Raw genomic sequence first — 10,335 nt, 5'->3', positions numbered from 1 at the left:
AAAAAGTTAAATGGACTTCACCAATATTAAACTCTTGCTTTTCATAAGACATCATCAAAAAAGTAAAAACGTAGAATGAGAGAAACTATGGATAAATCATGTATCTGTTAAGAAACTTATATTCAAAATATATAAAGAACTCTTACAATTCAATAACCAAAGACAAGTAACTGTATTAAACGGTGGGCAAAATATCTGAATAGACCTTTCTCCAAGGAAGAGATGCAAATGGCCAACACACACATGAAAAGATGTTTGACATCATTAGTCATAAGAAGAGCAAATCACACCACAGTGGGATGTTATTTTATACTAACTAGGATAGCTAGGATCAAAAAGTCAGATAATAACAAGTGTTGACAAGGATGTGGAAAATTTGGAACGTTCACATACTTCTGGAGGGAATGTAAAATGGTTCAGCTGCTTTAGAAAACAGTCTGGCAGTTCCTTAAAAGCTTAAACATAGAGTTACCATAGGACCCAGTAATTCCACTCTTAAGTATATGTATCAAAGAGAAATCTGAACATATGGCCCTACAGAAACTTGTGCTTGAATGATTATAGTAGCATTGTTCATAATAGCCAAAAGGTGGAAGAAAACCAAATGTCCATTGGGGGCAGGAGCAACGTGGAGGAGATGGCACAGACCGGGGGGGTGCAGCCACTAGCACCATGAGCGTCCTCAACAAGCCCAAGAGTGAGGTGACCTGGAGGAGCTGCAGAAGTGGGAGGAGAAAAAGTTTAACACATGTCCACTCTCCGTTCTCACATAGTCAGGCAAGAACCACACCCAAGTGCTCATTAACTGCCACAACAGCTGGAAGCTCTTGGCCATGTGAAAGCCTTCGGCAGGCACTGCAACATGGTGTTGGAGAATGTGAAGGACATGTGGACCGAGGTCCCCAAGAGTGCCAAGGCAAGGAGTCCAAGCCAGTCAACAAAGACAGCTACATCTCCAAGATGTTCCTGAATGGGGACTCAGTCATTGCTGCCCTGTAGGACCGCTCATCACTGTCAGAATTCCTTCCCTCAACCTGCAAAGACCTGCCCTTTGTAATGGAAATAATAAAGATCTGTGTTTTTCCTAAAAAAAAAGAAGAAGAAGAAAGAATTATTATTCAGTCATAAAGCAATAAAGTACTAATACATGCTACAATATGAATGAACCTTGAAAATATTATGTTAAATGAAAAAAGCCAGATGCAAATGACCACATATGATATGATTTCACTCATATATGTCCAGATCAGGTTAAATGTACAGAAATAGAAAGTAGATTTGTGGTAGCTTAGGCCTGGGTGTGTGTGTGTGACATGGGATTTGAGAGGGATGTGATACCTCAAAGGGCATGAGGTTTATTTTTGAGGTGATAAATATGTTTTAAAACTGTGATGATGGTTGTAAATATATTAAAATCACTGAATCATACACTTTGAATATAGGAACTGTATGGTGTGTGAATTATATCTCACTAAAGCTGTAAAAAAAAGTGACAAAGCCACTGTTGATCATCAGACTTGTAGGTTCACTTCTTGCTATGACCTCAACAGGGGCCATTGTTTTTCTCTAAACCCTTATTTAGTCCATGGCTGGGCCTCGGAATCTGCTATTGAGGTTTGAAGTCTTTCTAGTTCAAGGAGCTGATTTCTGATGACCTGAGAGATACTGACCAAGGTTAGCTGTTTCCTCCTTCAAATACATCTCATTGGCATGGTGGAATTTTTGTCTGTTTTATTTTTTATTAATTTTTTTCTTTTTCTTTACCTTATTATTTTTCTCATTTTTCTTTTCTTTTTATTCTTTTTCCTATTTTTCTTTATTTCTTTCATATTCCTTTTATCATTAATATTTTTTTTTGGCATTTCTGGCATTGTGTTTTGACTCCATTATAAAGATCAGTTTATCAAGTAGACTTGGAAATAATTTTCTTTTTGAATGGTTTAGACCAAACTTATCACCAACTTTCCCAGTTTTAAGCCTACCTTGGGACACCTTGAGTGCAAGTCCAACAGTAAGTCCAACAACTGCAGGGCCTTTCCTCTATCTTTGCTGAGGAGTAGACCCATATTGGCAACTACCAGTTCTTCATGAGAGTCTCCAAAGGTAACTTGGCCAAGGTGAAGTTGGCCTGGCACATCCTGACTGGGAAAGAGGGAGCCATGATAATCAGCTTCCAGAAAATACCCATGAAGTCAGAATCCTAAAGTCTTTGAATCATCCCAACATAATTAAGATATTTGAGGTGATCAAGACTGAGAAAACACTCTACATCATGGAGTATGCTAGTGGAAGAGAGGTTTGATTACCTAGTGATTCATGGCATGTGAAAGGGAAAAAGTCCTCAAGCAAATTATTTTAGAAAGTGTCTGCTGTGTAGTGCTGCCTCAGAAGTGGATTGTTTATAGAGACTTAAAGGCAGAACACCTGCTCTTGGACGTTGACATGAATATTAAGTGTGTAGACTGACTTCAGCAATAAATTCACCTTGGCAACAAGCTGGATACTCTCTGTAGCAGTTCCTCTTTTGCTGCTGCAGAACTATTCCAAGGCAAGTCTTATGATGGACTAGAATTGGAGGTGTGGAACCTGAGGGTTATCTGATATACAGTGGTCATATGATCCCTGCCTTCTGATGCACAAAATCTCAAGAAGCTGTGAGAGCAGGTACTGAGTGGAATATGCCATATTCCTTTCTACTTTTCCATAAAGAGTGAAAACCTGCTCAAGAAATTTCATATTCTCAATCCTACCAAGACAGGCACTTTTGAGAAAATTATGAAAGATCTATGGATGAACGTAGGTCATAAAGATGAACTAAAGCCTATCTGGAGCTATTGCCTGACTATAATGACCCCTAGGTGGTGTTAATGGGTTATATAGAGGAAGAGATCAAGGATTCACTGATGGACCAGAAATATGAGGTGATGATCACTTATCTGCTCCTCGTACACAAGATATCTGAGCTGGAGGGCTTCATCATTACCCAAAAGCCCAGTCTTTGGCATTCCTTTCTCATGCCACATGCTACAGTACAGATTCTCTGCTAGCCAAGTCAGTGGGGTTTCAGTGATCATGCCAGTCCTGCTATTCCCATCTCTAATTCTGAGAATACTGAGTAGCCTGAGGAGGACTAGGAGTCAGAAGAGAAGGCCAGGAGCACACTTGCCACCTCCCTGCCTACCTGTTCTGAAGAGGAAGAAGATAACTCCTCATAGATAACAACCTTTCCACCAACACAAATCAAAGCTTCAATTCCCCACTTTTGGAGGGAATTGGCCAGGCCTCCATCCAGAATGTGAAGAGCCTATGCTAGGGTCTGGGGCCTCCATGGCTTCTGCTTCTGCTGCAGTTGGCTGGATTTGCTCCACCTGCACTAGAAACCCATGACAGCCTTGGTACAGCTTAGCCAGGCCTCTGGGTGGTGCTCTGCAGACACTAAAGGTGAAGTGCCTCAGCAGAGCCCTGTCAACATGTCCCTGTGGCTTCCCTCTCTGCCCACACATCAGCAACAATGCTGGAGCCCCAGACAGGAAACTCCTTCCACACCAAGCAGTTCTGATATGCACATAACCACCAGAGTTTGTCCTGTGGGAAGACCCCAGTCTCACCATAGGGCAATAGTCAGGGCCAGCAGGGGACAACTGCTTGCTGCCTCTGCAAGTTCAATTTCAAGTTTATGGAGACATCTGGGTTTCAGGTTTACCAGAAGGAATCTGAATGAACCTGAAAACAAAGACCTAGTGGAGATGCTCGAACTTCACATGGTGGGCCGCAGGGGCAATGATAAAAGAATATCTAGAGGCCAAATGGTGCTCACTGTACATGGAGTATGAAGATCACAACCTCCATGGAGTCTGTTGGGACATCTGTGAGGTCCTGGACACAAACAGCTGCAGTACAAGCTAGACGAAAAATATGTGCTGCTCAGCATTCACAGCTCCCAGGGCCACAAGGACTACATGCAGGGGAAGATCGAGGCATGCAAAAAGCCACAGCTATCTCTCAATGGGTTCCACTTACATGGATATCCAGCATTTCTGCGGCCTTCAAAAACATTGCCTCTAAAATAACCATGGTGTTAAAGCCATGGAGCCACGCGGGTGACAAGAGGAGAGGTAGGGTGGCCCTCGCTGACAGCCACTCTGCCCCAACCTAGAAGAAACTGCAGAGGTTAGATTGGTGTATTTCCTCTGGTAACCCCTCTGCTCTCTTGATTCTCCCTGTTTTGTTTGGGTTTTTTTGTTTTGTTTTTGTGGGGATGGGGAGATGGGTCTGTTGAAATAATTTCTCTTTTCTCTCCATATGTCCTGCTTTTAGCTCCTAATGTCCATTAGGATTTCTTCGAGCTGACTAGAATAAACCATTCTTTATAATAGACTACACATTACATAGTAAATGCATTTACATCATGCCCCCTGGTGCAAAAGGGAAGAAGCATATAGATGTAAAAATCTCTGTGTCAGATGGTGTAAATGGTAATCGCTTAAAATCAGGGGTAGCATGAGAAGACAGGAAAGCACTTAGTTGCTTCTGCAAAGAAAAATAAATTTCTTTTCTCTGGAATAAATATAAGCCAATAAAGCTCAGCCAAATGACCTCATGAGCGTAAATGTTCTCCAGGCAAACACTATAAAGTGTTAAGATGAGCATATCTAACCTGTTGGAATAAAGCTGTTCAGTGGTAAGAGCCCTTGGATTTCACACCTCTAGGATAGATTAAATATTTTATCTTCAAAGGAACAATAATCAGATAGGGAGAGTAAAGGAATTGACTTTATTTGATATTTGATTTACTTTCCCTGCCATTTCGATGAGTCATCTTTTGGTGTTGATCTTCAATTCAGCTGCTGTTGTAGCACCAGAATCCTGAGTGATGAGGAAAAAAGAATGGTTTCATTTAGGAGAAGTAAATATTCCAATAGCTGTGAACTCAGGATTTAAAAATCATTCTAACCTGCTGAAGGCAAACAGACCTAGCATACAGTCAAGTGAGAAGCAAATGGTAGAAATACCTGTGTGAGGCCAGTCCCTGGTTATGTATAGTATGTGGCTGCTCTGTGGCTTGCCTCTTGTTATCTGCTTCATTCTCCCCGACCCCCAACTTTCTCCAGGACTCCTTCACCCACTGCCTTTCCAACTCTGCCTCTATAGACCAAGTGATTCCTTCATTCTCTTCATTCATCTAATAAGTATTTCCTTAGTGGCCACTGAGTACTATGCTCGTCTGTGAAGATACAATATTTAAAATAGTTTATACTAGACAAATGCATAAACAAATATACTGTACTAAAAACTATTTTAGGATAGCTACTGATAGCTCTTGAAACAGAGAATGATATAATTACTTGTGGGTAGAATAACCAATGGATGAGCAGAAATATGAGCTGCAAATATATATGGAGCCACATTTTAGGAAGACAGAGCTAGCATAAATTCACAGAGTCTAGAAGGTTCTCTGAGATAGGTAATAGCATATAATTGGGCATAACATAGTTATGACATGTGGCAGAAATGGTGGCAGATTATATAGGAGGATAAATTGAGATCAGATTCTGAAGACCCGTAAAGAGCTTGGTCTTTATCCTGGAGGTGAATCATCAATGAATATGCTAAGAAGAAATGTATATTTTAGGATGATCATTCCATTTTCAGGATGAAGAATATGTATTAAACATCCCAGCTTCTAGATTTATCCACAATCTGTAGAAAAAGAATTTTGAGACCACAGTTTTTGCTAACATGTATCAATTACCAAAGTTGTTGCTTTTAAAAAGATGGACACATTTTTAGTGAAATTAGTGGTAAGTACAATTCTCCCCCCGATTCAGTAGGTTATAGGAAGATGAGGTTATTTCTACATATTTTAGAATTAAAGCAGGAGGTAATACGGTGAGTACAGAGACTCCAATTATCTTACTTTCTTTTGATCTTCAATGATCACCAGTAGACAAATATACTGAACTACAACCAATACTCAGTGAAAAATAACTGCTTATAGGAGGCATAATTTAGAATGCCAGTCCAATCTCAGTCATGTCTTTGGTGAACTTTCCCTCCCATAACCCCTATATATGTGATACAATAAGGAATCCATCCCTAAAACCTGGCTGCAGGTGATTGGACCAATGATGGATACATGACCTAAGGACAATTAAGCCATTAAACTGGCCTAATACACCTATTGGCCTAATACACCTATTGCCCTAACTTGGTAAGATTCTCTACCTTGCCACACAAACCAGGATCTGTGGACAGCCATCTTTGGCATTACCAGGTAACTTATTAGAAATGCAAAATCTGACTCTAATCAAGACCTCATGAATCAATACGCATTTTACCAAGATTCCCAGGTGACTCATATTCGTATTACATTTTAAGAAGCACAACTCCGGACCAGCAGGTCTGACTCATGAAAATTTAAGTTAAGAAACACTGAAAATAGGGGAGTTATTATCAGACTAGAAAGAAATACTTATAGAATATAACTGTATTCATGTTCATAGCCACCTTTGTGACTCCTGCTACTAAAAGTATGTGAAGCTACCCCATGTCTAGACTCTCCCTCTAGCTCCAAGTATTTAGATTCCTTCTGTAATGTTTCTGTTCTTAAATTTTTTTTTAAAAGTCAAGTCTTTCATGTAGGGGCACCTGGGTGGCTCAGTCGTTAAGTGTCTGCCTTCGGCTCAGGGCATGATCCTGGGGTCCTGGGATTGAGCCCCGCACTGGGTTTCCTGCTCAGCAGGAAGCCTGCTTCTCCCTCTCCCACTCCCCCTGCTTGTGTTTCCTCTCTTGCTGTGTCTCTCTCTGTCAAATAAATAAAATCTTAAAAAAAAAAGTCTTTCATGTAGATATTCATAATAAACTTTCCTTATCTTGGAACCAGTTTGAGATTCTTTGTTTCCTACAACAAAAGTTGCCAAAATAAAACACTTCTTATAGTAGCAATCTCCAAGGAGTTAACCTGAGCAAATCTCCAGTTCAATCCAGTAATTCTAGTAAGAGCAACAATTTCTCTTGTGTATAAAATTAGCCACAATTCGTTTCCCCCACCAGAACTGGTCAGTTAGGAAAAAACAGATCACTCTCACTTAAGACATGCATTAATCTCCATAGGCTAGCCGGATGATTCCTTGTACAGAAAAGGGACATTTACTCATGACCTGAAAGAAAGAAAGAAGCCATGTCAAGAGAAAATTGTCCTCCCTTTTCATAGGCAGAATCAGCAATCTTTGCTGATTTTTCGCTAGAGAGAAGAGAGAGTCTAATGTAGATATTCCAATTTTATATTCGGGAGGTTTGGCTTTTACCCAAGACCCTGCCCGGAAAATCTGCCTCTTTATTGACAATTCCTCTATCTTTTTTTTCCATAAACAACTTCAAAGAAAGTAGTATCTACCATGAATATTCTGTCTTGACCCATCATTGCAAGATATTTGACCTTGAGCTAGTTATTCAACCTTCCTGCTTCTCCATTTCTTTATCTATAACTGGGGTACATAGAAGCCCTGTTATTCCTTCTATTTGATTTTATTCCATAATCACATCCAACCAAATCAATATATATGCACACATACACACATATACACATATATGTACACATACATATATGTATATACACCATATACACATACATATATGTATGTATACACATATAAACAACAATATATGTATGTGTATATGGTGTATATACATATATGTATATGTATGCACACATGCACACATATACACACACCTATATATGTATGTATGTATATATATCATATTTATGTCAGTAATTATATATGTATACAATTTTTTTAAAGATTTTATTTATTAATAAATGACCCTGGGATCATGACCCCACCGGAAGGCAGACGCTTAACCGACTGAGCCACCCAGGCACCCCTGTATACAATTTTCAATGTTAAATAAATGCAAGATATTCCTAAATTTTTCTGCATTATCTTGGAGCTTTTTCAATATTTTTTAACAGTGGAATTTTTTGTTTAAAGAAAATACTGCATATTAAATAAAAGAGCCGGTGGTCTAGTTAAAATAGCTATGTGGTGATGAAGGTATATGATGTTACTAGAAATTAACTCTTCAAAAATTATAACTAAATGTAGGGTTTCCTGGAAAAGAGTGTGAAAATCAGATTTCTATATAACTTGAGACATCATATATCAAATTTCTAAGATACATATCAATAGCATCTGCAGTAATGAAAACTTTCCTTTATCTTTTCCAGTATTTATATTTTTTATTTTTTACATTTATCTGCTTGAAATGGTGATCAGTGTGAAATATTGGTGAAGACAATAGCCATGCTTGTTTGTTCTTCCTAACTGGTTTTTAGTATGAAAGACTACATAATTTATTATTTTTAATAATATTTAATATTATAAAATAATAACATTAATTTTAATAATAACTTTTGGACATATACATTTTTCTAAAGTTTACTTTTAAATAAGAAAAGAATGATGACTTCCATGAAATTACTTTTTTCCCCAAAATATTATAAATTGGTTTAAGCATGTTATATAATACATATAAATCATAAAAATCAACATCATCATCATCATCAAAACAAAGACCCAAGTACCAACCACCCAATTAAGAAATAAAATATATTCTTTAAAACCTACTTGAATGTCTTTTCATTACCTATATAGTACATTTTCTGTTTTGCTTTGTTTTCTGATTATAGATTTTTTTATGCTCATTAAAAGTAATTTTTAAAATACTGAAAATTATAAAGAATAACATGAACAACCTGCAGTTTGCCACTTAGCAATGAGCGCCCCTAAACTTTTGTGCTCTTCCAGTGTTTAGTATATGTACATATGTTATGTGTTTACAAAATATAATCATACTCCTTTAACTTGGGTTTTTAAAAAAGTTTATGAATGTTTTGCTATTATAAATGTTATTATTAAATGTTAAATCTCGGTATCTCTGATTATTTCCTTATGAAAGGATTGTGTTGGTGAAAATAGTGCATTAATGGGTACAAACTTTTTTTTTTATTTATTAAGTACTCCTAAATAGCTTTTCAGAAAGGTGGAACCAACTCATATTTGAGAACAATATATTTTGCCATACATTGTATGCTAATTTCTTATACATAATAGCACAAACACATTTTTAAAGTGTTTATAATTCATGTAGTTAATGATTTTTAAATCATTTTAATCATTTGAAACATTCACACAGATTCCTTGGGCTATAGACAAATCACTCTATTTTTCTTTCTTTTGAGTTAGCTGTCATCTGTGTTTTTATTCAACATTTTAAATTCTCAGTTAATAAATGTTACCATTTTCTTCTTAAAGATCAGGCACTGCAAACCAAACTGAAAACCCAAGTCTGTTTGTGAAATGGTGCATTCTTGACGCTATGTTGGTGGTGATGTTGGGTTTTTTAGGTCAGACTTTACAAAGTCAAGTGAAATTTTTACAGGAGACATCAAGCTAGGTGTACTGTATTTCCACAGTAACTGTGCTATACATCATACTTGTCTGTGTTACAATTCCATCCCACCACTTTTTCTTAAGTCTGACATGTTGAGGACTACAGAACAAAGTTAAAACGACAGATATTTATTAAACGTCTGGCTGCTCTATCTAATGGGGTTTAGAGTCTCCTACATTTCTGGTTTCGGCTGCCAGTTCCCAAGCTAGTGATACCGCTGATAAAGGGTGGCTTTGACAGGGAAAAAGGGAGAAGGGCAATATGACTTGGGGAAGTATAAAGGTTTCATGCAAAGGATTTTTAGAGCTGAAAGAAAAATGCCTTCAGAGCCTCTGTTAAGCCTCACTTAAGTTGATTCCAGGATATCATTACCAACTAATCAAATATGGCCTGAAGAGGTCAAGAAAAACCAGCCCAACCAGGAATGCAGAACAAACTTTGAAAGAGTTGAAAGTATAAGCTTTGGCAATGGAGTTTGGATTGGAGTATGGGTAAAATTATTGAGAGGTTCTTCTGACCTCACATTTTTAATATTTTATTGTACTGATTTTTTTTTTTTTTTTCTGACCTGCCTTCTAGCCACTCTTTAGTTAAGAAACGCAAAATACATTGAACACTTGACATGGGAAAAGAGGTTTAGGAAAACTTTATTGAACCTTCTTAGCTCAGCCCATATCTGCAGACTGTCCATGCACAGAGGGATCTTACTTCTGCCATGAACATGTCCTGCCATGGTCCATTAGACCTCAGCAAGATACACCAGCCTGGCTCAATCAGTCTTCACATACACCTGAGCTCAAGTCTCCAGTGTTTGGCTGAGCTTGGGTGCAATTTTCTGTGCCTTTTCCATGACATTGTATAATCATTGTATAATCATTATTC

At 37.8% G+C, this 10,335-nt stretch overlaps 1 pseudogene; it reads left to right on the top strand.

The window, feature by feature from the left end:
• Positions 1-672: 672 nt before the first annotated feature.
• On the top strand, positions 673-4,156 carry LOC110589422 (annotated as a pseudogene).
• The last annotated feature ends 6,179 nt before the right edge of the window (positions 4,157-10,335 follow it).

This window comes from Neomonachus schauinslandi, chromosome 6 (assembly GCF_002201575.2).
Source record: "Neomonachus schauinslandi chromosome 6, ASM220157v2, whole genome shotgun sequence".
In the NCBI taxonomy this organism is placed as follows: Eukaryota; Metazoa; Chordata; class Mammalia; order Carnivora; family Phocidae; genus Neomonachus; species Neomonachus schauinslandi.
The sequence above is the reverse complement of the archived record's forward strand: the minus strand, read 5'-3'. Positions and strand labels throughout refer to the sequence as shown.